The sequence below is a fragment of the Lithobates pipiens genome, unplaced genomic scaffold, assembly GCF_037356315.1.
Source record: "Lithobates pipiens isolate NorthernLeopardFrog02 unplaced genomic scaffold, aLitPip1_a1.2 Scaffold_22, whole genome shotgun sequence".
NCBI classification, from domain to species: Eukaryota; Metazoa; Chordata; class Amphibia; order Anura; family Ranidae; genus Lithobates; species Lithobates pipiens.
Genome location: NW_027507784.1, coordinates 102,293,469 through 102,318,647, shown reverse-complemented (window position 1 = coordinate 102,318,647; position 25,179 = coordinate 102,293,469). Strand labels below are relative to the sequence as shown.

Genomic DNA, 25,179 nt, shown 5'->3' with positions numbered 1-25,179 from the left:
AAATGCATTTCAGGAGGTCAATTGCATGTCAGGTGCACCTGACAATGAATCCTGAATGAACTCAGAAGCATCTCGAACTGATGTCAAACTAATGGCATCAATACAAGCTCAAAAACCATTGAAACTGGCCCTAAGGCAGTTCAAAAACATTGATTAAAGAGTATGTAAACTCTAACGATGAACTTCTCTTATTTGCTGCTTTTTATCCTGGTAAATGTACCACTGAAAGAGTTTTTGAGAATATGATATTGGTTGTGCTTTAGTACTTTAGTAAAAGAAAGCTGGGAAAGGCTGACACGACTCAGTTCAAAAAAATGCTGTTGGCTATCTATCCACAACAGGACATGGGAGCTGGCAGATCGACAGCTATTTTTCTGTACTTGCAAAGCTTCTAAAGGCACAAGACATGGGGAAATATACAGTAAACCCTTGGATTGCGAGCATAATTTGTTCTGGAAACATGCTTGTAATCCAAAACACTTTTATATCAAAGCAAATTTCCCTTAGAAATAATGGAAACTCAGATGATTCGTTCCTCAACCATTTATTCATAAATCCTTCAGTTTATAGTCCATATAAAAAGATTATAGCAATGTGATAGGTTGTGTAACCATAAAATGTCCAGCCACAAATGGCAGCCTCTACAAAGGGATTAGAAGCAAAATCCAGCAGGAGCTACAGAGCATAAAAGAGAAGAGAGGTGCCTCTAAGTGTAGCAATATGGTTCCATTTAATAAAGGTACAACATTTAGCAACTCACATGGTTAATGATTAAAAGAGGCACATCTAAGTATGCAGGCAACTGGGGTAAAGCTGTCCACATAGACCGTCCTCCGAACCGCCGGCTCTTACCTCTGTCAGTCTGCAATTGTGACTGTGTAGACTACCCTGCAGTAGAGCGATCTGAAAATTAGGCTTGAAGTGCTCGTGGGGCACAGCGTGGAAGAGATGACGTCAATGGCAGTTAGGAAGATAGTCTATGTGGACACCTTTACCCCGGATGCCTGCATACTTAGATGTGCCTGTTTAAATCATCAACCATGTGAGTTGCTAATTGTTGTACCTTCATTAAATGTAACCATATTGCTACACTTAGAGGTGCCTCTTTTGTCTTTTATACTCAGTTGTGACATGACGCCACTTATATCAAGACATCGCTTGTTTATCAAGTCAGAATTTATTAAAAAATGTTGCTTGTCTTGCTAAACGCCCTCAAACCAAGTTATTCTTCAACCAAGGTTTTACTGTACATGTATTGCATGTTTTTTTTTTCTTTTAAACAACAAACAGTAACCTATTGTAACAAGATTTCACATTGTTGTAATTAGACTAGAAAAATAATGCAATTCTGGTTGCTAGGGATTACTAAATTCTGCACACTAACTTGTACAACTGGGAAACTCATTTATTCTCTAACATTTCACCTCCTGCATCTTTCACAGAATTCATATTAGGCTCTTCTGCAAAGGAACTTGGTTAAAGGAGAAGTTGTTTGGCTGTACTTCTCCTGTGGATCACAGGAGTGCAGTTCATTCTACACTCCTGAGACCCGTTTTCAGAAGACGGCGGTATGAAGACCGGCGAGCTGTGAGAACTGAGCAATCTGCGGTGGTAAATCACTCACTTCTCATTCTTAACCCCTTCATGCCGGTTCCTCCTAGGGCCTTTAAGAGGTTTAAGATGCCGGGAGGCGGGGCGTGGCTTAAGATCACATGACCACCATGACAGCATGCAGCGATCCAACAGCAAGTTCGAAAAAAGCTTGCCAAAGCGAAGGGAAATTTCCTTTTAGACAGTTATCATTGGAACAGGTGAGAGATGAAAATTGTATGTAGCGATGCCACCATAGGAGCCGCTGAGTTTTGTGGTCCACCTGTCACCCTGCGCAGGCCGGCATTCAATACTCATTCACTCTTATAACAATGAACAGTTCATGTGCTTGTTTTTGTTTGTTTTAGTGAGGGAATTTTACTTTGATGGGGTAAGAGAAATATGGGATGCCTGATGAATTATATATTAATCAATTGGTGGATTGTATATCAATCAATTGGTGAATTGGGATAAATTGGGACAACTATGTACACTCCTCTGTACATGTTACTACTTCAGTCTCCTCCAGCACTTTCCTTGTTTGTTCTTCCTTCCTCCTGCACAACTCTTAATCCTCAGGACCAGTTAGCACATGTAAGGTTAGGCCTGACACTGGCTCAGTGAGGCCTTAGCAACTGCCCCTTGCAGGCAGGGAATGCGGGTCCCTATGGTGTAGCAAGAAATAGAAAGTCTATAGTGATAGCTGTCCTACAGATGGACTACTGCTCCCAGTCAGCCCTCTTCAGGCTCTGCCAGCCATCCCGGCTACAGCTGCTCGACTCCACTGCCCATGACATCACAGTCTTCTCCACTGGCTCTGCCCCGCAGTACTAGCTCCCGCTGCACTCATTTGCTCCTCCTGTGCCTTCTGTCCAGAACCTTCAACTTTTCTTGAAAGGCTCCATCCTGCACCCAAGCCCAGGCCCAAGGTGACCCCCCCCCCCCCCCCCCCCCAGACAGAGGAGCTCCCTCAAAGGCCCATGGCAGCCTAGTACTCTATCTCCATTTTTTTTCACCCGACAGATACTCCCCAGCCAGGCTGACTCTGGGTATTTAAGGAAGCCAGTCCCCTGCCATCCAGGTTGGGGATTGGTCAGGGCTCTTTAGAACACCCCAGGCAGCTCCACCTCTCCTCTTCTCCTCTCCTTCTAGAATACTCTAGAAGAAAGAGGGAGGGCTCAGTGGCGCTGCCTCTGAGTCACCAGCTGCTAACTCTGAGACACTCCCAGCCCACACAAACCAAAACAAACAGGCCTAGCTACCAGCCAGGCCTTCCTAAATTTACCTCCTCTACAGAACAAAAATCATATTCTAGCACCTAGCTAAGTAGAGGGTGCTACACAGTTCTAGATTCTCCCATCACTTTCTGTCACTGGGACAGTGGTCACCAGAACAAATAGAGAAGGTGAATCTCCCTAGCAGGGACATAGAGAAGAAAACTTGAAGTTCAAGTAGGAAAACGCCAAACCCAGAATGTATAAAGTCCAGATTACATTTTATTGAGGCACTGCATCCATAAATCCAATGTGTTTCAGGGACTCAACTGGTCCCCCTTTATCAGGGCTTGGTATTGTTAAATGACACTGTGTCATTTAACATGACAATGTGTACTGGACTGATAAAAGTGGAGGAATCCTAAAGGGGTAATGAGTGTGATCTCTTCAGATGCTAGTTGAGCTGTATCCATCGCTTTAAAAAGTTTTGGGTTTAGAAACACTTTAAGGTTGAATATATTTTTTATTTTAGAAAGAAGCATAAAATACAACAGTATAACAAAGTCATTATCGCATAGATATATGGGGGTGAGGATAGGGGGGAGGATATTTGAGGGGAGGGTAGATGGTAAGATCAGGAAGGAGCTTAGATACACTTTAAACCAAGAATGATGATGACATCAAATGAGGGGAAGACCTGCTGCAGATCCAGGGAACCCATGCAATGTTCCAGTTTAACACTTTTGAATCATGAGGGCAAAAAAATAAACTTCATTAGATAATCTGAACAGTATCTGAACAATATCTAAGCAGATAGCATTCAAACAAGAAAGCCAGAGGCAGTCAAAATATTAAAAAAACAAAACAAAAAGCCTTTCTTAAGTCCCCTTTTAGACTGAGGCGCTTTTCAGGCGTTTTATGGCTAAAAATAGCATCTGTAAAGCACCTAAAAAGCGCCTTTCAGACTGGGGCAGTGCGCTTGCAGGATGGGAAAAAAAGTCCTGCAAGCAGCATCTTTGAGGCGATGTGGAACCGCTGTATACAGCGCTCATACACCACCTCTGCCCATTCAAATGAATGGGTAGTGCTTCCGAAGCGGCTGAAATGCACTTCGGAACATGGGCACTTTTAACCCTTTCTTCGGGTGCTAGTGGGGGTTCAAAGCTCCCCACTAGTGGTGTAAAAGCGCCGCTAAAACAACGGTAAAGCGCAACTAAAACTAGCGCCGCTTTACCTCTAATAGACCTGCCTCCCCAGTGTAAAAGGGGTCTAAAGGATATGTAAACATCCAGAGAGATTAAGCTCTAGTGGTGCATCCGAGTTGAAGAAATCATGTCAGTCCCAACTGCATTTTCTTGGGCATGGCAGCCCATTTTTATTCAAAAGAAACAGTTCAAAAATAAACAGCAGGTTCCCTCACTGGGGTATTCAGTATTACGGTCCTGCTTCAGAACAGCCAGTATTCAGCCTTCCTGGCTAAAACACAGCATTCCTGCTCAGGCCTTTCACCTTAGGTCTTGGTCAGTCTTCCCCAGACCTGATGCTCAGCACCTCAGTGCTTGCAGCTTCGTGCTGCACTGGCACCCTCCTGACTCCTAGGCCAGAACTCCTGTCTGCTGGGTGGAGCTGTCTCTAAGGATGAGCACTGACCTCTATTCCTGGGATGTTTATGAACCCAGCCCACAGGGGTGGAATAACTATTCCTGCCAAAATCAGGCATACACTGCTCATATTCACCTGTGACACGGGGTTGCATCTACACAGACACTTGATCTGGTTATTTGCATTTTTGCCCCGTCCTATTACTGAACTGTGAAAGGAAGTTATGCAGAATTTAATGACAAACCAAACAATCTTTTTTTCTAAATAATTTCCTTAAACTGGTTATTCTTTATTGGGTGGTAAGAAGGTACTTGTATATGCCAGATTCTGAGCTCCCATGGATGTATTTTACACAAACTTGGGTACTATGCCAGCATTACAGCCAAAAAAATCCAACTTCTGCATTTTAGTCATTGTTTAAGTGGAAATCTGTCAATCATACAATTAGATTTCTTTCGCCTCCTCCTTGATCAACATGACTGAGGATCTGTCAAAGTCTTTTTCTGTTTGATTGACATAATTGCTTTGCACAGCCTCACTTACTATGCTATTATGCTAAAGATCTGGAAAGCATAACACTTAAAGAGTAGCTTGCTACAATATAATTGTTTACTACTTCCATAATGTGCTTTAGCCTTAACTTAGCAGAGGTGTGTTTTAGAAAGGCATCGATAGATTTTAAAATCATCCTTAACAGTATTTAAGGAGTATTGGTTCTGTCAGCGTTTACATACACTATCATTACCGTTAAGAAAGAGAGGAAGACATATTTGATTCACATGTTGGATGAATATTGTGTTTTCCCTTTATTTTCAAAAAAGAAAAAAGATAATTCATCCTGACATTGATACCTTAAAACTCATGGTTAATGACAGGGGTTCAGCACATGCCACAAAGCCAACTCTTCAGTATCCACGTGTACCCAGGCTGTCCCAGACCAACCACAGATCCAAATCCCACATTACAAAATGAAAGATGGATCTGCTCTCACTTCCATGATTGCTTCCCAGAGAGATGGGAACGAGGGACACCTATTAGCAAAAGTATGTTGGCATAAGACACACCCCCTGCCACACCCTCTTAACAGAGAATTATACAAAAAATAAAACAAAAAAGATTAGTTCAACCTCCAAGTGCTTTTTTTTACCTCTACTACTCCTTTATACTGTTTACTGTCTGTATAATGTCTGGTGGGAGACTGCCTGGGGTCATCATCAGAAGTGTCTGTAGGTCCACAGCAAAGGTATGGTCTGTGAGGCTCTATCTCGTGGAGCTTCCCCTTAAGGGGAAAGCAGTGGAGAAAAAGTGCAGGACTATTGGTACTACTCGGATCCCCTTTGCAGAATATATGGGTTTCTCGACTGAAATCTCCTCTCCTTATGGTTCTCTCTATTGTTTGCAACATTAAAGCTGAAGTCCAGTTTTTTTTTTCTCCATAGTTACAGTGGTTCATCTTGGACCAATGTAAGTATACAGTACATACTCCATACCTGGCTGATCCCTGTAGTAGCCGCTGCTACTACAGTGATCTTTGCTGTCTTTCGGGTGCAGTGCCGAGTAGCTACCTTGCACCATATTACCCACAGGGAGTTGCCTGCTCATAATGGGCTCCATGAAGTTTAATGTTAGCTTTTTCCCGTATATTGCATAACAAAGTGGGGAAACTGTATATTCCAGGGGTATATACAAGAAGCTCTGCTGAATAAACATATCAAATACTGTTTACACCAGAGACCAACACCATTGATTTATTTGTAGTTGACTTTATGTATTGGTGTACAATATTTGCTGCATTTTATACTGATATGTATGTGTTAAAGAATTGAAAAAATAATAATACTGGGCTCCATTTAGAGAATGCCTTGTATTTTCTCAATTAATGCAAAGCATTCTCTGATTGGACGAGGCAGAGAGGTCATGATCTTCACCTCATATAATCAGAGAACATTGTGTATTAGTTGGAAGAATAAAAGTCTTTCTCTGAATGGAGCCCATGCCGTGTGGTTACTATGCAACAGGAGAGTTGCTCAGCACTGGACCTGGAAGAGAGGAAGAGCCTGTAATTCAGCTTTAAGGAATGTGCCGTCACTGTTGCGCCCTGCCAGCAAAAGTATGTAAATATGTAAGTCAACTGTGTTCAGTAAAGAGTTCAAATGTTATTTGTACTCTTCCTTCTAACCTTTAGATGGGGCTGGGTACGGCTACAATTGGGGTCTATAGCAGTAAGGCTTGAAGCAGGTATGAGATGGACTACATGGAGGGTGCTGGTTAGGCCATCCCGCCGGTATTGACAGGTTCCAAAGGGTACTCTGGGGAGTATTCTGTAGTGCCCCAGTAGGTCTAAGGGACCATTCTTTGACAATGGGTTAAAGAGTACATGTGCTTCCCAACTATATTGTTAGTTTTACATATGGAGGACGAAAAAAGGTGAATAATTGGGACTTCAAATGAAATGCAAGGGAAGGTTTGCACCTCCATACCCATCCATATGTAGAAAAAGCATATGGATAGGGCCTTTGAATGAGGTGTGTGCGCTGGAGCCAAACAAATCCGCATATGTATAAACATCTGTATACATGTTAGTAAACCAAATATGGCATAAATAGAACAATATAACATGCATAAAGGCATATGACGTATCAACTATACATAGTATGAATTGCAACCAACATGGCAGAAACACAATAAAAATTTTACATCATGATCCCCCAGGAAAATGATCAAGTATAGTAAAAAATTATTAAAATCATCTAGAATATTTGATATCAGGTAGATGCATTAAAATGGGCTTGACGCGTTTCGTGGACTCCAATCCACTCATCAGGAGCAAGTGCATCGATGTTCCGAAGGGAGATAAAAATCACCAAAGTGATCTAATATAACTACCAACTGGGAGTATAGAAGTAGTTGACAAAAATGGCTAGCCATAACTGACAATACTCACATAAGATCTGATATTTAGATACCACATGCTGGGAGGTGGCCCAGAAAGATATGTCTGGCACAGGAGCTGAGGAAGGGGCCAAAGAGGAAACCAGGTGCACAGATGCAGTCCTCCATGGGATATATTGTGTAAAAACTCTTTGTGTGATTGTTGGTGGGATTACTATGTTATATAAAATAGAATAAATGGTATGTACCCATAAAAATGTAGATAGGTAAAATAAAAATATAGGTTGTTTGCTTGAGAGTTGAGATGCGAGCTGGGTGCCCTCCCTCTCCCCTCCTCTCCACCTTTGATGGATGTGGGGGATTGGGCATGCGCTTCTCCCATGCATCGCCACCACCCCCTAGCGCCCTTCACACACACACGCTTGCATTTCAGCTTGGCTGAAATGTGGGGAGTCAGTCCAGTTGTCTCTCCTTTTGTGGCATGCCGGCGTGATGCTGGATAGGACCTTGGCCACACTGGGCTCACCATCCAGTCCCCACTCAGCGATATTATTTAAGGCAGCACATCTCTTGCATTTCTAGATTGGCTCCTGTCCTATCAGGATCACCAAGGTAGTCACTCAGTAAGCACTTAGTGCACATTGTCTTCACTTTATTTCTCTGGAGCAAGCATCTGCACAATCATATCACTCCTGCCTCCATTTTCACTTCTGGCTTTCAGGAATTCTACTATTAATTCTTATTTCTTATTTTTCATTATACTATATTCATGTACACTCTTTTCTTCTTTTTTCTCACTTCAGTTATATGTTCCACATCATCTCCATTCTGTGGTTCATGGGTTCTATTATATATTTTTGTTTTACCTATCTACATTTTTATGGGTACATACCTTTTATTTTATTTTTATATAACATAGAAATCCCATCAACAATCACACGGAGAGTTTTCACACAATATATCCCATGGGCGACTGCATCTGTGTTCCTGGTTTCAACGTTGGCTCCTTCCTCAGTTCCCGTGCCAGACATATTTTTCTGGCCGACCTGCGGCTTGTGGTATCGCTCTTATGTGAGTATTCTCAGTTATGGCTAGCCATATTTATCAACTACTTCTTTTCTCCCAGTTGGTAGTTATATTAGATCACTTTGGTGATTTTTATTTCCCTTCAGAACATCAATGCATTTTCTCCTGATGAGTGAATTGGGGTCCACGAAACGCGTTAAGCCCATTTTGATGCACCTACCTGATATTAACGATTCTAGATGATTTTAATAAATTTTTACTATACCCGATCAAATGACAATGTTCATTTCCCTGGGGGATCATGATGTACAATTTTTATTGTATATGTGTCATGTTGGTTACAATTTATACTATGTATATTTAATACGTCATATGCCTTTATGCATGTTATAATGTTCTATTTATGCCATATTTGGTTTACTAATAAATATGTAGATGTTTATACTTATGTGGATTTCTTTGGCTCCACCCAGGGATGTTGCTAGGTGGGAAAAAGACCAGGGGCATCAGCCCGGAGGTAAAGCCGGGGGGGAGCAGCAGGCGGGGAGGTTGATAGGCTCACTTGCTTGACCTACCTGAAACATACACTGACCTACCTGGCAAATACACTGATCTACCTGACACATACACTGACCTACCTGACACATGCACTGACCTATCTGACACATACACTCACCTACCTGACATACACTGACCTATCTGACATATACACTGACTTAACTGACACACTGACCTACCTGACACATACATTGACCTACCTGACATACAACACTGACCAATCTGACACATACACTGACCTACCTGATGGCACATCAACACACGTCAGACCTCTGATCTCCTGACACATCCATTTATAACTTGTCACAGGCAGTAAATGTTTAAAATGGTTATATTAATATAATTATACAGTTCAGGCTTTTCTTTACATGTCTATTACATATTTAGCTCTTATTTAACCACTTCAGCCCCGGACCATTTTGCTGACCAAAGACCAGACCACTTTTTGTGATTTGGCACTGCGTAGTTTTAAATGACAATTGCGCGGTCATGCGATGTGGTGCCCAAACAAAATTGACGTCCTTTTTTTCCCACAAATAGAGCTTTCTTTTGGTGGTATTTGATCAACTCTGTGGTTTTTATTTTTTGCGCTATAAACAAAAATAGAGCAACAATTTTGAAAAAAACGCATTATTTTTTACTTTTTTGTTATAATGAATATCCCCCAAAAATATATAAAAAAACATTTTTTTTCCCTCAGTTTAGGCCGATACGTATTCTTCTACATATCTTTGGTTAAAAAAATCACAATAAGCGATCATTGATTGGTTTGCGCAAAAGTTATAGCGTTTACAAAATAGGGGATAGTTTTATGGCATTTTTATTAATATTTTTTTTTACTAGTAATGGCGGCGATCAGCGATTTTTATTGTGACTGCGACATTATGGCGGACACATCAGACATTTTTGACACATTTTTGGGACCAATGTCATTTATACAGCAATCGCTGCTATACAAATGCAGTGTATAAATGACAATGGCAATGAAGGGGTTAACCAGTGGGTGGCAGTGTAGGGGTTAAGTGTTCCTAGGGGTGTGTTACTAACTGTTGGGGGCTGGGCTTTCATTTAGTGAACACTGATCTCTGCTCCAATCACATGGAGCAGAGATCAGCGTCACTTGTTGCTAGGCAGAACCGGGAGATGCTGTTTACAATGGAAACTCTCCGTTCAGCCGCCCCGTGAGACGATCTTGGGTATGTCTGCGGCGATCGAGTCTGCGGGTCCCACGACTGGACTCCCGGGGGTCCCGACCAGTACGTGAGCGCGCCACCGGCTTCATGCTCACGATGGCAGCATTAAAGATTGGACGTACCTGTACGCCAATATGCCTGCCCGTGCCATTCTGCCAACGTACATCGGCGTGCGCTGGTCGGGAACTGGTTAATAACCGGGAAATCAATCACTGAAACAGAATTTTCATATCCCTGCGCACTTTAGGAATTTGAGTCCAGATTGTTGCTGCTCAGTAGTGTGCAAGTACACTCATCCCAGCATTCAGCACCACTCAGACAGCCCTGCAGGCACCAGGCAACCAGAGCCAGGATAGAAGAGCTGCCATAGGACGTCCATCATAGGAGCCGGAGGCGGGACTTTTTGTACGTCACTCGGACATGATGGCTAAGCAGGAGATCGTTCCCTGTTGCCTGTGTAAACAGCTTGGGGCTAATAATGCATTTAGGAATATCGAGACCCGGGGCTTTTTAGGGGCACACTCAGGGCCCAAGCCCTCATCAGCCCCCCCCCCCCCCCCCCCTCCTGATGCCACTGGCTCCACCACACACACCTCATTCAAAGTCCCAACCTTTCCCCCTTTTTCTGCATACATATGGAGGACATGCTGCCAAGTACACAACTCCTATTACATTACAATACTATACACAAATGAACAGATTTCATTACTTTAGGCACTGCTGTCAAAAGTAAAACTCAATCACATAGAATGTTTTCTTGCTCTGATTATCCTCGTTTTGCCCCAGTTAGTGTAGTTGTGGAGCCATCAGCAGGGGAAAGCAACTTTAATGCTGCTTTGTGTCTATTATTTGTTATGGTTGTGCCCACAATTAATCTTTCATAAGTTTATATAAAGAAATCCAAACACAGTCAGACTGGTAGGTAACATGTTGAATTATGTAATGAATTAACTGCTGTATGTTACAAATCAAATTTACTGACGAAAGACTACCTCAAAAGAATCTTTACCCACTTTCAGACCGGACCAATTTGCTGGTCAAAGACCGGACCACTTTTTGCGATTCGCCATTGCGTCGCTTTAACTGACAATTGCGCGGTCGTGCGACGTGGCTCCCAAACAAAATTGACGTCCTTTTTTTCCCACAAATAGAGCTTTCTTTTGGTGGTATTTGATCACCCCTGCGGTTTTTATTTTTTGCGCTATAAACAAAAATAGAGCGACAATTTTGAAAAAAACACATTATTTTTTACTTTTTGTTATAATAAATATCCCCCAAAAATATATAAAAAAACATTTTTTCCCTCAGTTTACCGATACGTATTCTTCTACATATTTTTGGTAAAAAAAATCGCAATAAGCGATTATTGATTGGTTTGCGCAAAAGTTATAGCGTTTACAAAATAGGGATAGTTTTATAGCATTTTTATTAATAATTTTTTATTATTATTTTTTTACTAGTAATGGCGGCGATCAGCGATTTTTATTGTGACTGCGACATTGTGGGGGACCCATCGGACATTTTTGACACATTTTTGGGACCATTGTCCTTTATACAGTAATCACTGCTATATAAATGCAGTGATTCCTGTGTAAATGACACTGGCAGTGAAGGGGTTAACCAGTGGGTGGCAGTGTAGGGGTTAAGTGTTCCTAGGGGTGTGTTACTAACTGTGGGGGGGTTGGGCTTTCATTTAGTGAACACTGATCTCTGCTCCAATCACATGGAGCAGAGATCAGCGTCACTAGTTGCTAGGCAGAATGGAGAAATGCTGTTTACTCTGCATTTCCTCCATTCGGCCGCTCCGTGAGACGATCGCGGGGCTGCCCGCGGCGATCGAGTCCGCGGGTCCCGCGACCGGACTCACGGGGGTCCCGACCAGCGCGGGAGCGCGCCGCCGGCAGCGCGCCCCCGATGGCAGGGCGGCATTGAATATTGGACGTACCTGTACGCCAATATGCCTGCCCGTGCCATTCTGTCGACGTACATCGTCGTGCGCTGGTCGGGAAGTGGTTAAATTAAAATCAAATTTTTTGGTAAAAATAAAATGTAAAGAATTTTAGTGCTCACAAACACAATATAATAACTAATTGTATGTAAACTATAAAAGTTATGCCAAGTAAATAGATACCAAACATGTCAAACTAAAACTGTGTACGCCAAAGGAACAGTGGCAAACTGCAGTACCTAGAAATCTCCATAGGTGACAATTTAAAAGCCTTTACAGCAGGGGTCTCAAACTGGCGGCCCTCCAGCTGTTGCAAAACTACAAGTCCCATCAGTGTGGCTTAAAACTGTCAGCGTTGCAAAGCCTCATGGGACTTGTAGTTTCACAACAGCTGGAGGGCCACCAGTTTGAGATCCCTGCTTTACAGGTTACTAGTTTAGATTTACACAGGAGGTCTGGAGCTAAACTTATTGCTCTTTCTCTGACGTTTACCATCCATGTGTGGTGCGATCACCGTTTACATTTGCATGCAGGCCCTACCTGTACATATGTGTTTGCATTTGCACGTGAGCATGGGGGGGGGGAACGTTACATTTTTTTTCTTATTACTTAATTATTTATTTTATTTAAAACTTTTTTACACTGCCCTTTTATTTTTTTATCAACTTTATTGCTATCGCAAGAGATGAACCTCCCTTGTGACAGCTCGGGTTGCGGCACATCCTCTTCACGGAGAGATCAAGGGTCTACTAGACCCCAGATGTGTCCTCTGGCCTCCAAAGCATCTGGTCAAACCGAGATTGGTTTGATCAGATGCTTGTTTGTACAACCAAAACCAATTTCTGATCTAATAGAGAGAGAGGAACGGCAGTTCCTTCCTATTTCTCTGTTCATTCCATAGGATGCTGCTGGTCAGAGCGGCCCCAGGCTTTCCCATACAATTGTGCAAGGACAGCATTGGGGGGGGGGGGGGACCACCCCCATCCACCACCTGTAGAAGTGATTGCGTTGCTCTATGGCCACTTAAATAGCTTCTACTGTAAAGTGAATCACTGGCTAAAAAATTTGATATTGGGATAATATATGCAGGTATCATCCTGGTATAACCACTGAAACCCTAGGACATCATATGATGTCCTATGAGTGGCAAGTGGTTAAAAATGAATTGAATAGCGTTTTTGGACAAATTTATGACTAGGTGTTATAAAACACCCTCTTGCCTGTTTCCAGGTTCTGATCCCACCTGCTGGCGCGGCTGCACTCACCGCGGTACATTTTTGGTGATATTGTCCAAAGATTAGGACTTTTTGGGATTCAATACTTCCTTGGATTCAGAAAACGTCTACACGACCAGTTGAATATATCCCACTTCAGTTTCTCTTCCATGATGCTAGGTCTTTGGTCAGCAAAAGAGTATAACCACTCACTTGCTAAACACTGCTAAATGCCCAATCCCAAGATATTGGAAAGGGGTAGCATGTCCAACATTAGCTGATTGCTTGGAAGAAGGAGGTAAACGTTCATGAAAGCTGAACGTTGGGTAAGCTTTACTAAGGACAAGTTGGATCAATTCCATGATACCTAGATGGATGTATTATGCTGAAGAGATCCCTAATGCGTAGTAATGGCCCTCCCAGACTGAGCAGCCAACTCACTAGGAACTCGCTTTAGCCTCTTTCATTCCCCTTTTTCCCCCTTTTTTTGGATTCAGATGTCTCTGTGTAGTTTTAGATACAGCAGATTCTTCTTCAACGACACCAGATTTAGTTCTTAAGTCTTACATCTTTAGGTACTTACCCCCTGACTTTCTCTTCCCCTCTTCCCCCTTCATATCTTTATTGTTTTGTTAGAGAGAGGTACTAGTCCCATATGGTACATTTATTATGAGCTGACAAATCTCTGGATGAACATGATGTTTCCTTCTTTTGGGTATGCTCACCCAGTGCACAGGTTATATCTCGATATGTATGTCTATTGTTGTACTTTGTTTGGCCCAGGGGCAAAACCTGGTGTTGTGCATTCCACCCTGTAGATCTATTTTGATGGATAGTATTTGGACTATTGTCTCTTGCTTGTTTCATCAGTCACCAATATTGGCACATGTACATTTTTCTTTTAGATTATTGTTCTGTATAAAAAGTCTCTATAATTAAAGATTATTTTAAAAAAAATAGCGTTTTTGGTGCAATGCAATGTAGTTCCATTTAATATTTAATATTGACATTTATGTCCAGCCAAAATGCTTTCTTAAAATTTTGCGTAGAGTGAAGAAGGATCAGAACCCCTGTTTTGTGTTTTTATGCTATCCAGAACTTTATAGAGATTTCCCTTCACTAGGGAATCTACATTTAGGACTTGGGGAGGTTCAGAGCTGGCTTGTACTGGATGCATCGATTTCCGTACTAGACAGATAGAGCTGCTATAGGCCTGATAAAATTTTATAGCCTTGTGGTGACATTATGGTAGTCAAATTCCATTAATATTCAACTGACTATAAAGGGCAGTGATTGATAAATTGATTGTGAAACAGATAAGAAATAAGGTGGGACAATAGTCATACAAAGAGTCTGTAGACACAATGAGGTCCCCCGGTAACCTTCTTAAAATGGAAATGAAAGAAAAGCACCTGACAAGAGGTTGCACATTATTGGGGCCTACAGCATTATTCTCCAATGCACATGCCTGCCCTTTATCCTAGTTTTATTTTACATCATTATGATTACATAATTGGGGGTATAATGGAGTAGTGCGTAGAGAAAGAATGTTTATAAAAGGTCATGACAATATCATTTTGAAGTATCGAATGGTCAAAAAAGCAATCCTTTATAATACTAAATATGCACTTATCTCGTTGTACATTCATTTATATTATAAAACATTTCTGTATTAAAATATCTCAATATTACAATTATTTCTGTATAATGCATTATAGCCCTCCATACTACAATATAACAGGTATGTTACCAACTGTTGCCAATTTCCTATTCATTCCTCTTCTCTTTTTTTTTTTTTTTTTTTTGGGGAGGGGGGACACGTTCCAGCATAGCAGCGATTATTGCATTTAGCACTGGCAGCTGGTCTAAAGTAAGCAGGTTGCCATGGTTATGACGGTTAATAATGGTGTGTCACCTCTGCTTCGTGTTTACATTCTAAATCCCTTACAATATTGCACAATCTAAACACACTACACACACTGTTTATATCAAGGGGAAAGTGCTGTTTATTTCTCATATTCATCTTTTTTTTTGAAGAATCTGCATAAAAAAAGACTATTCATTATTCTGAGATGATATTGTTGCAGCCCATGGTTAATTTGAGTGGGAGAACTTGAAAATGACAAAATGTGATCAGAATTCTATAGCAGGAAATACATAGATTTTTTTATTTGACAAAATAAAGACCCTTTTCACACTGAGGCCGTTTTCAGGCATTTTAGCGCTAGAAATAGCGCCTGTTAAGTTCCTAAAAAGTGCCTCCCATTCTCTGCAATGAGTGCTTTCACGCCCAGGCGAAGTGCTCCTGGGACGTTCGGAAAAGTCCTGCAAGCAGCATCTTTGGGGCGGGTTGGGAGTGCTGTATACAGCCCTCGTAAAGTGCCTCTGGTCATTGCAAAGAATGGGCAGGGCTTCCCTAGCTCCTGAAAAGCGGTTTGAAAGCGCCGCAACACAGAAATTTTAAACCCAGCGGCCGAAAAGTGGCACAAAAGCGCAGCACAAACAGCGGTAAAGTGCCGCTAAAACGAGCTGCACTTTACCGCGAACTCGGCCCCAGTGTAAAAGGGATCTAAGAAGCAATAATATCAACCAACCCCTTGTTACAATTTTCTGTAGGAAAGTCTCACTTTCTGACAATTGCTCTACATCGATCTCAGACAACCACTCTTGGTTAGATCAGCAAGTTTCCTTCATATTTCCACAGTTTGCTTTTGTAATGGAGTGATATAAATCAGTTAGGCCTAGTTCACAATAGTCTCAGCCTGTATAAGGGCTTGTTTACACCTGTGTTGCACAGAGATTGCATTAAAGGGTAACTCCACTTTGGTGGGGGGGGAAAAGCAAATAAAAAACATAATATAGCACAATTGTGACTCCAGTCATATTGTAATTGAATGTTATTAAAAATTACCTTTCCTTTTCAATCTACAGCTCTGTAATTTTCTGTAAAATGCAATGCAATATGGCTACCTGGAGGTGTTTTTTTTGCCATAGATATCAGGCTAATGGTTTAGGAAAAAAGAAAAACATCCAACAAAAGGTAGTTGAAGGAACAGGTCTCAGGCACATGTACTAAAGTGTTGCCAACCGCCCATAGATTTACGGGCAGCCCGTAAAAACAGGGCACTTTTCCGGCACCCGTAAATGTCTGTAGGAGCCGAACGGTGCCAGTAAAAATGTCTGTGACAGGCTCAGATGAGAACTGCCCATGCGCAGCGCCAACTCCGGACTAGAGTCCGGAAATCCCCAAGATTGTCCGATCATGAGCCGGCCCCACGACACCTGGCTCGCCCCCGTGCCCGCTGATGTCATACCACAAGCCGCGCACTCGCGCAGCCCAGCGGGAACTCCGAGTGGACTGGACACAGACATGCAATTGAGGCTGAGGCACCAGCAGCACCGTGATACGGCGAGAGATGGACAGCGCAGGGCACTGCAGACCAGGCTGACCCCCTGGATGGACACGCAAGTCCCCCTGACCAGTGCCACTGACCAGCACTGAGCGCCACACCCTGCCCTGGCTGCAGCCCCCTGGTTAGTGAGTGACGTGCAGCTGTGCATGCATACATAGTTAGTAGCCAACTTGTTTTGAACTGAATCCCTGTCCCCTGGCTTGTCTGCCTGCAACATCCATCCATTGCTTGACTGGCTGCCACAGATTGGCACAGGCAGCAAATTCCAGACAAAAATGGCAGTGGTGAGATTGTATAAAGTCATTGTATGCAATCTCTGACTGTCGTCTCTCTGATATCTCTGCATGACCATCTCCTGTATCCTGTCCGCATGACCGTATCCTGGCCGCATGACCGTATCCTGTCCGCATAACCATCTCCTGTATCCTGTCCGCAAGACCGTATCCTGCCCACATAACCATCTCCTGTATCCTGTCCATATGCTCTGACCACCTGTGCCCTGTCCATATGCTCTGACCACCTGTGCCTTGTCCATATGCTCTGACCACCTGTACCATGTCTGCAATCTCTGACCATCTCCTGTACCATGTCTGCAGTCTCTGACCATCTCCTTTACCATGTCTGCAGGCTCTGACCATCTCCTGTACCATCTCTGCAGTGTCTGACCATCTCCTGTACCATGTCTGCAGTCTCTGACCATCTCCTGTACCATGTCTGCAGTCTCTGACCATCTCCTGTACCATGTCTGCAGTCTCTGACCATCTCCTGTACCATGTCTGCAATCTCTGACCATCTCATCTTTTATCATGTCGGCAGTCTCTGAGGGGGAGCCTGGAGAGGAGTCAAGAGTCCAGATTGAGCATCACGAGAGAAGTCAGATGCTTGTGGACTGTGTAGCGGAGACTATAGGATAAAACCAGAGCCACCAAGCTGGAGTTGCCTGACTGAGCCCTGCACGGTGCACCTGAGAGGAGGTCAGTCTGAGGGGAGGGGGGGGTCACTGATGTAAGGGGGGGAGTGAACACAATAATGTAAGGGGGCACTGAAATAAAGGTTAACCCTTATATCAGTAACCCCCCCTTACCTTAGTGTATTCACTCTGTGGAAGGTAAGCTTTGGTCACCAGACTCCCCACCCCCCCCCCCCCCATTAGAGTTCCCAATGTTCTCCTTTACATCAGAGTCTGTAGGATTTCCTCTTATAGTGCAAGGGAGAACTGTGCGGACCCTGATGTAAAGGACAATGCTGCAGAGTGCAGACCCTGATGTAAGTGGGAACTCTGATGTAAATGGGAGCGCAGAGCCACCCCCCCTTACATCAGAGTTTCCCCTTAGATCATAATCTGTGGCATCGTCCTTTACATCAAGGTTCGCAGAGTTCTCCCTTGCACAGTAATGGGGAACTCTGTGCTGGCTGTGTTATATTAACCTGACCTTCATGTAAATAGAGAAATTTGGTTTTTGACTTTTGTTTAACTTAAACACATTGCTAATAGCACAGGCTATATGTTTATAGTTTAAATACTAATAGTTGCACAGTTTAGCACAGAAAACATCCATTTTAGGTACTTTTTTGAAGTGCCAGTAAAAAATTGGTGCCGTTTGTAATTTTTGGCGTCTTGCCAGTAAATTTCACTTGGGGGGGGGTTGGCAACACTGATGTACTCTGACTTCTTGAAGGAAAGAAAAAACCCAGTACTTTCAGCAAACATCGCATCTTCCTCAACACAACAACAGCCAGAAAATATTTAGCAGAAGCATCATGACTTGATAAAAGAAGTAAGGATTTTACACTATGTGGAGCATTCATTCATTTTTTCATGTCTTGGGAGTAGACCCATGTGACTGAGCGCTAGGAGCAAGCTTTGGAGGACCAATATTGTTCCATTTGGGATCTGTCTGATTGTATCTGGGGAAAACCCTGGCCTGAGTTGGTGGTGTCACAGCTGGAATCTCTTAAAGGGGTGATATACCCCTCTTCTCACATGGAGGGATTTGTGGACTTTATTTGAAATAGATCTCTTGGAGAACATAATATTTTTAATTGTCTCAGCCTTATATTTATTTATTCAACCACTTCAGCCCCAAAAGAAAAAAAGAGAAAGAATTTACCCCCTTCCCGACCAGAGCACTTTTTGCAATAATGCACTGCGTCGCTTTAACTGACAATTTCGCGGACGTGCCATGTTGCACCCAAAAAAAATGTATGTCCTTTTTTTACCACAAATAGAGCTTTCTTTTGGTTGTATTTGATCACCTCTGCGTTCTTTATTTTTTGCGCTATAAACAAATAAAAGAGCAACAATTTTGTAAAAAAAAAAGGTATTTTTTAAACTTTTTGCTATAATAAATATCCCCCAAAAATATATATATAAAAAATGTCTTTCTCAGTTTAGGCTGATATGTATTCTTCTACATATTTTTGGTAAAGAAATTGCAAAAAGCCTATATTGATTGGTTTGCGCAAAAGTTATAGTGTCTACAAAATAGGGGATAGATTTATGGCATTTTTATTATTATTATTTTTTTATTAGTAATGGCAGCAATATGTGATTTTTATCATAATTGCGGTCAAGACACTGGTTCAAGAGCAAATCAAGTCCGATTTTTTGCCTGAATTTCCACTTGAGTCAGGACCAAAAATGCACAGGACCCTTTCTAAATGCAGACCGTGCCCGTCCCGGAGGTGTGTGAACCAGCTCCATTGCAGCATTTGTTTACTAGGCGCATTGAGTTGGAATAATCTTCTTAGGGAAAAGCGGTAAGCAGACACTGTATCAGATGTTTAAATCTATATTACAACAAAAATAATGAAATGTAATCCCTTTTCCCTTAAAGTGAATGTCTATTTTTTTATAATTTTTATAAATAACAAACATGTTATACTTACCTCTTCTGTGCAGTTGGTTTTGCACAGAGCAGCCCGAATCCTTCTCTTCTCAGGCCCTTCCTCCTGTTGATTGTCCCCACAGTCAGCAGCTTGCTATAAGGGCACCCGAGCCGAGTCACAACTCTGTGTGTCCATTCCGACACGAGGCTGTGACCCGCCCCGCCCTGCCCCGTCCCCTCTTTCTCCTGATTGGCTAACTGACGTTGATTGACAGCCATGGGAGCCAATGGCGCCACTGCTGTGTCTCAGCCAATCAGGACGAGAGTCCCAGATGGCTAAGACATTCGTAGACATTGATGGAGAGAGATGGGGCTCAGGTAAATAATTAGGGGGTGCTGGGGATTCTGCTACACACAGAAGTTTTTTATCTTAATGGATAAAAAACCTTCTGCCCTTACAACTCCTTTAATTCTATACCCACACAAAGTGTATAACATACAATACAAATATATTCCAAAAGCACCCTTCAGATTTTTATACAACAGTTCAATTCACTAAATACAACAATAAAACGTCCAGCTTCTATCAAGTGAAAACAATCCATGTAAATTATCCTCCTCCACCTCTGTGAACAATCAGCTCCGCTCAATGTGATACCCCACGCCTTATATCCACACAGAGAATTCTCAAGATAAATATGACCTTTCCGATAATAAAAGGTCTATAGCACATTTGTATCACACCCGCATCTCACACAGTCCTTTCTCTTCTATAGGAGCTTTTACATGTAATACTTAAAGCAATGCAATACCAAAAACTCTGATAGTGTAAAAAAGTTTTAAACATTTATTTAAAAGCAAAGAAATATATTTTCTCATATGCGACAGAGCTAAAATCTGCACCATTCTGAAAAGGCTTATGCTGTCCATACATTATACAATTTTCTTATTCTATTTCCTTTAGATTTATCTTCAACCACAGTATGTAGTGCAAGGGCCTGCCTGATTGCAAACAAATTGAAAGTGTTTAGGTTAGAACTCATAAATTATATAGTTTTGGTAAATTTATAGCAAAATTGTATAAAGCATGGCTAGCTTTAGTCGCTATTTTCCTCTGCAGCTCTGTGGTCTGTTTGTTCTCATTAAGAGAGATTGTAGTTCAGAAAGTGATTTTTAGTACTTATATAATAGCAGCACATGTTTAGATTTTAAAATATTTAAAAATATTAAAATATAATTACACTTTTACATTTTAAAACTATTTTAAAATGTTAAAATATTAAAATATTATTATAATTATATTAAAATTATTTCATTTTAATTTTTAATACTACATGATAAATATACCAGAATGTATAGAGCATGCACAGATCTGTACTACAGGGGAGAAGCAGATAATGTGTCAAGAATCTTGAGTATATTATATAAAACATATTACATAGAAATGTATCCCTGGTACTAAATAAATACATATATTAGGAAAAACAAATATATTATTATTACATATTGCGCAATATCATATCTGGGATATATAGCCTACTATATGAATGTATAAATTATTTGATAAAAATATTTGAAATCTGTATCTTTTTTAAGCTGGCCATACACTAGAAGCAATTCATTGAAAACTTTTATTTCAGGAATGTTTGTTTGATTTTTCGAATCATTCGTGGAGCAAAATTGCACAGTGACAAGAAAATTCGAAGGAGGTGGAAACAATTTTCTTAAATTAATTTCTAACAGTGAATGTGTTTTTATGTTTGGGTTCATGCATTAATTACAAAATCAATTGTTAAAAGCAGCTGAGATTTTGCAAGACTTTCCAATGGCATTCGTCAAGTTATCGAACAATTCAAGAATTTTCCTATGAATATTTGTTAGCAAATCTACTAGTGTATTGCCCCATACACACGGTCAGACATACCGACAACAAAATCCGTCAGATTTTTTCCGACGGATTTTGGCCCAAACTTGTCTTGCATACACCCGGTCGCACAAAGTTGTCGGAAAATCCGATCGTTCAGAACGCGGTGAAGTAGAACACGTACGATGGGACTATAAAAAGGGCAGTAGCCAATAGCTTTCGTCTCGTAAATTTATTCTGAACATGCGTGGCACTTTGTCCGTCGGAATTGTATACACGCGATTAGAATTTAACCACTTGCCGCCCGCCCTATAGGCAATTGACGGTGGCAAAGTGGTTTCATAATCCTGATCGGACGTCATATAATGTGATCAGGATTATGAGCCGCTGCGCGCCCCCGGGGGCGCGTATCGCGGCGATCGTTGTTGCGGGGTGTCAGTCTGACACCCGGCAACTACGATCTCGGTAAAGAGTCTCCGACGGAGACTCTTTACCACGTGATCAGCCGTGTCCAATCACGGCTGATCACAGTGTAAATGGGAAGAGCCGGTGATCGGCTTTTCCTCACTCGCGTCTGTCAGACGTGAGTAGAGGAGAGCCGATCGGCTGCTCCTCTGACAGGGGGGGTCTGTGCTGATCGATTATCAGCACAGCCCCCCCGAGGATGCCCACACTGGACCACCAGGGACGCCACCAGATCACCAGGGAAAAGGTAATCCTCCCTAGACCACCAGGGATGCCAGTCAGCACAATGGATGCCAATCAGTGCCCATAATGGATGCCAATCGGTGCCCACAATGGGCCTCACTGATTGGCATGCGTTATTGTTTGGCACTGATTGGCATCCATTAGTACAGTATAACACCAATGCCGCCTATGAGTGCCCCCCTGTGCCGCCTATGAGTGCCCACCTGTGCCGCCTATGAGTGCCCACCTGTGGCACCTATCAGTGCCCACCCATGCCCATCTGTCCCGCCTATCCATGCCCATCTGTGCCGCATATCCATGCCCATCTGTGCCGCCCATCCATGCCAATCCGTGCCGCCCATCCATGCCAGTCCGTGCCAGCTATCAGTGCCAATTTGTGCCACCTATCAGTGTCCATCCGTGTCGCCCATCCGTGTCGCCTATCAGTGCCGCCTATCAGTGCCACATATCAGTGTCCATCAATGCCACCTCATCAGTGCCACTTCATTGGTGCCACATCATTGGTGCCCATCAGTGCCGCCTTATCAGTGCCCATCAGTGTAGCCCCATCAGTGAAGGAGAAAACGTACTTATTTACAAAGTTTTGAAACTGAAACAAAAAAAATTTTTTTCAAAATTTTTGGTATTTTTTTATTTGTAGCGCAAAAAATAAAAACCGTAGAGGTGATCAAATACCACCAAAAGAAAGCTCTATTTGTGGGGAAAAATTATAAAAATTTCATTTGGGTACAGTGTAGCATGACCGCGCAATTGTCATTCAAAGTGCTACAGCGCTGAAAGCTGAAAATTGGTCTGGGCAGGAAGGTGTTTAAGTGCCCGGTATTGAAGTGGTTAAACGACCGGATTTTGTTGTCGGAAAATTTTAGATCCAGCTCTCAAACTTTGTGTGTCAGAAATTCTGACGGAAAAAGTCAGATGGAGGCCACAAACGATCGGATTTTCCGACAACAAGATCCAATCGCAGATTTTCCGTCGGAAAGTCCAACCCTGTGTACAGGGCATAAGACTTCCCTCTATAAAGGTATGAATATTGTGTATCACATTATTTTGGGATACGTATTAGCAGTATTCATTTCAAAAGCAAACATTCATTATATTACAATTTACTGAATTATAGATGTAATGTCTGCATTAGTTTCCTTTTTTATGCTTTCTTTCTTTTTTCATCAGGTATTCCAGCCAGCAAGTCAGTTGTTTTTCACAGCTCAAACTATCCAGCAGAATGTATCAGTTTACATGAATTATCTAAAGAGAACCATTATGGAGAATAAAAAAAACCTCAATTTGTTGTTGCCACCATCCCAAATATATTGTATATTTAAAGAGAATGAGTACCTCCCAGTACTAAGGGACTTTAAGGGTGAACTTTTGAAGACACAGTATTTCCGAAACATAAAAAAATGTATTATTTCATAAAACAGAATGACGGTCAAAGACAACAAACATACACAAAGTAGTCCGGCACAGTGGTGTAGTGGTTAGCACTCTCACCTAGCAGTAACAAGGGTTGCTGGTTCAAATCCCAACCACAAAACCACCTACATGGAGTCTGCATGTTCTCCCTGTGCCCGTGTGGGTTTCCTCCAGGTACTCTGGTTTCCTCCCACAATCCAAAGACATGCAGATAGGTTAATTGGCTTCTGTCCAAAATTGGCCCTAGTAAATGAATGGGGACCTTGGATTGTGGGCTCCTTGAGGGTAGGTACAGATGTGAGTGTGCAATGTACAGGGACAATTGTAGACACCTCACTCAGGTTGAACTGGATGGACTGGTAACATTTTAAAATAGTTTTAAAATCTAAAAGTGTAATTATATTTTAATATTTTAAAATATTTTAAAATCTAAACATGTGCTGCTATTATGTAAGTACTAAAAATCACTTTCTGAACTACAATCTCTCTTAATGAGAACAAACAGACCACAGAGCTGCAGAGGAAAATAGCGACTAAAGCTAGCCATGCTTTATACAATTTTGCTATAAATTTACCAAAACTATATAATTTCTGAGTTCTAACCTAAACACTTTCAATTTGTTTGCAATCAGGCAGGCACTACATACTGTGGTTGAAGATAAATATATTGAAACTATGAAACCTTTTTTTACTCATTCAAAATCCTTATCCCACAAGAAAAAAAAGAAAAACCCTGTAACTACTCATAAAGTGTGAGATGGAGTTAGGCTTCAATTTGTTAGTGGTTCAAAATCTGCTAATACATTTAACCCCCCGCAACTGACAATGTTGTTGCCTGCTGTGCCTCCTCTGCTCATTCCTCAAGAGTTGTGTCTCACTAATACAGGAGATGTATTACTGGCCAGATCACCAGGTGAAAACAGAGGGGAAAAAACTAAGAAAAGAGAACGTATGCAGCCACCACATCTAATGTAATATATTACATTTTTGGTTTGGGGTTCAATACTGCTTTAACTTTCTTAGTACACTAGAGGTTATGTAAAATATGTTTGTATCCAGTCAGCCTTACTCAGTTTGTGGTGGATCAAATGCAAATTGGGCAAACAGATCATAATGTTAATGATCAGCTTTAGGCATAAAACGATTTACTAGATCACATTTTTACATGTGTTTGAATGATATAGTGCTATATATTCTCTGTGGCACTCTACAGTCCTACTTTAAAATCAAGATCAATGTTTATGTGTGGTATTCTGCAATCCTTGAAAAAGAATAGCCATCAGTCTGTGCAATCTTTATGAGGCTAAGTGGGATGACATTTTTCGTACAATCAGAAGATGGAAACTGAATTGTGTGAAGAAGAAGAGATTGTAACATGCGACCAGCTATTGAGAAAGATCAGGTCTACATAAAGACATATGCATGGAAAACAGCAAACGACAGTTGTGTAGTGTGCATTTAGGCCAATCTCATTATGTTAGTCCTTTAATTTTCTCAGCAACAACACAAGGGCACTCTGCGAAGGGCCGTTTTTGTTAAGCGAGTCGTTTTGCTGCACAGTGCTAGCTTATCATTTTAGTAATATTTGGGGAATTGGCTGTACTGTTACCCTACAAGGCAGCACGGTAGCCGTCTTCAGCAAAGATCTACTTCCAGCACCCAGCTTGGCCTATTTACTCAGCGGGGGATCGTACTGTTGTTTGTAATCAACTCAAA

General features: G+C 41.8%; 1 protein-coding gene across 6 annotated transcripts in view; it reads right to left on the bottom strand.

Annotated features, from left to right (window-relative positions):
- The window catches only part of RAPGEF4 (Rap guanine nucleotide exchange factor 4), a 497,448-nt gene that overhangs the window by 71,342 nt on the left and 400,927 nt on the right, over nucleotides 1-25,179 (bottom strand). The gene's annotated exons all lie outside the window — the stretch shown is intronic.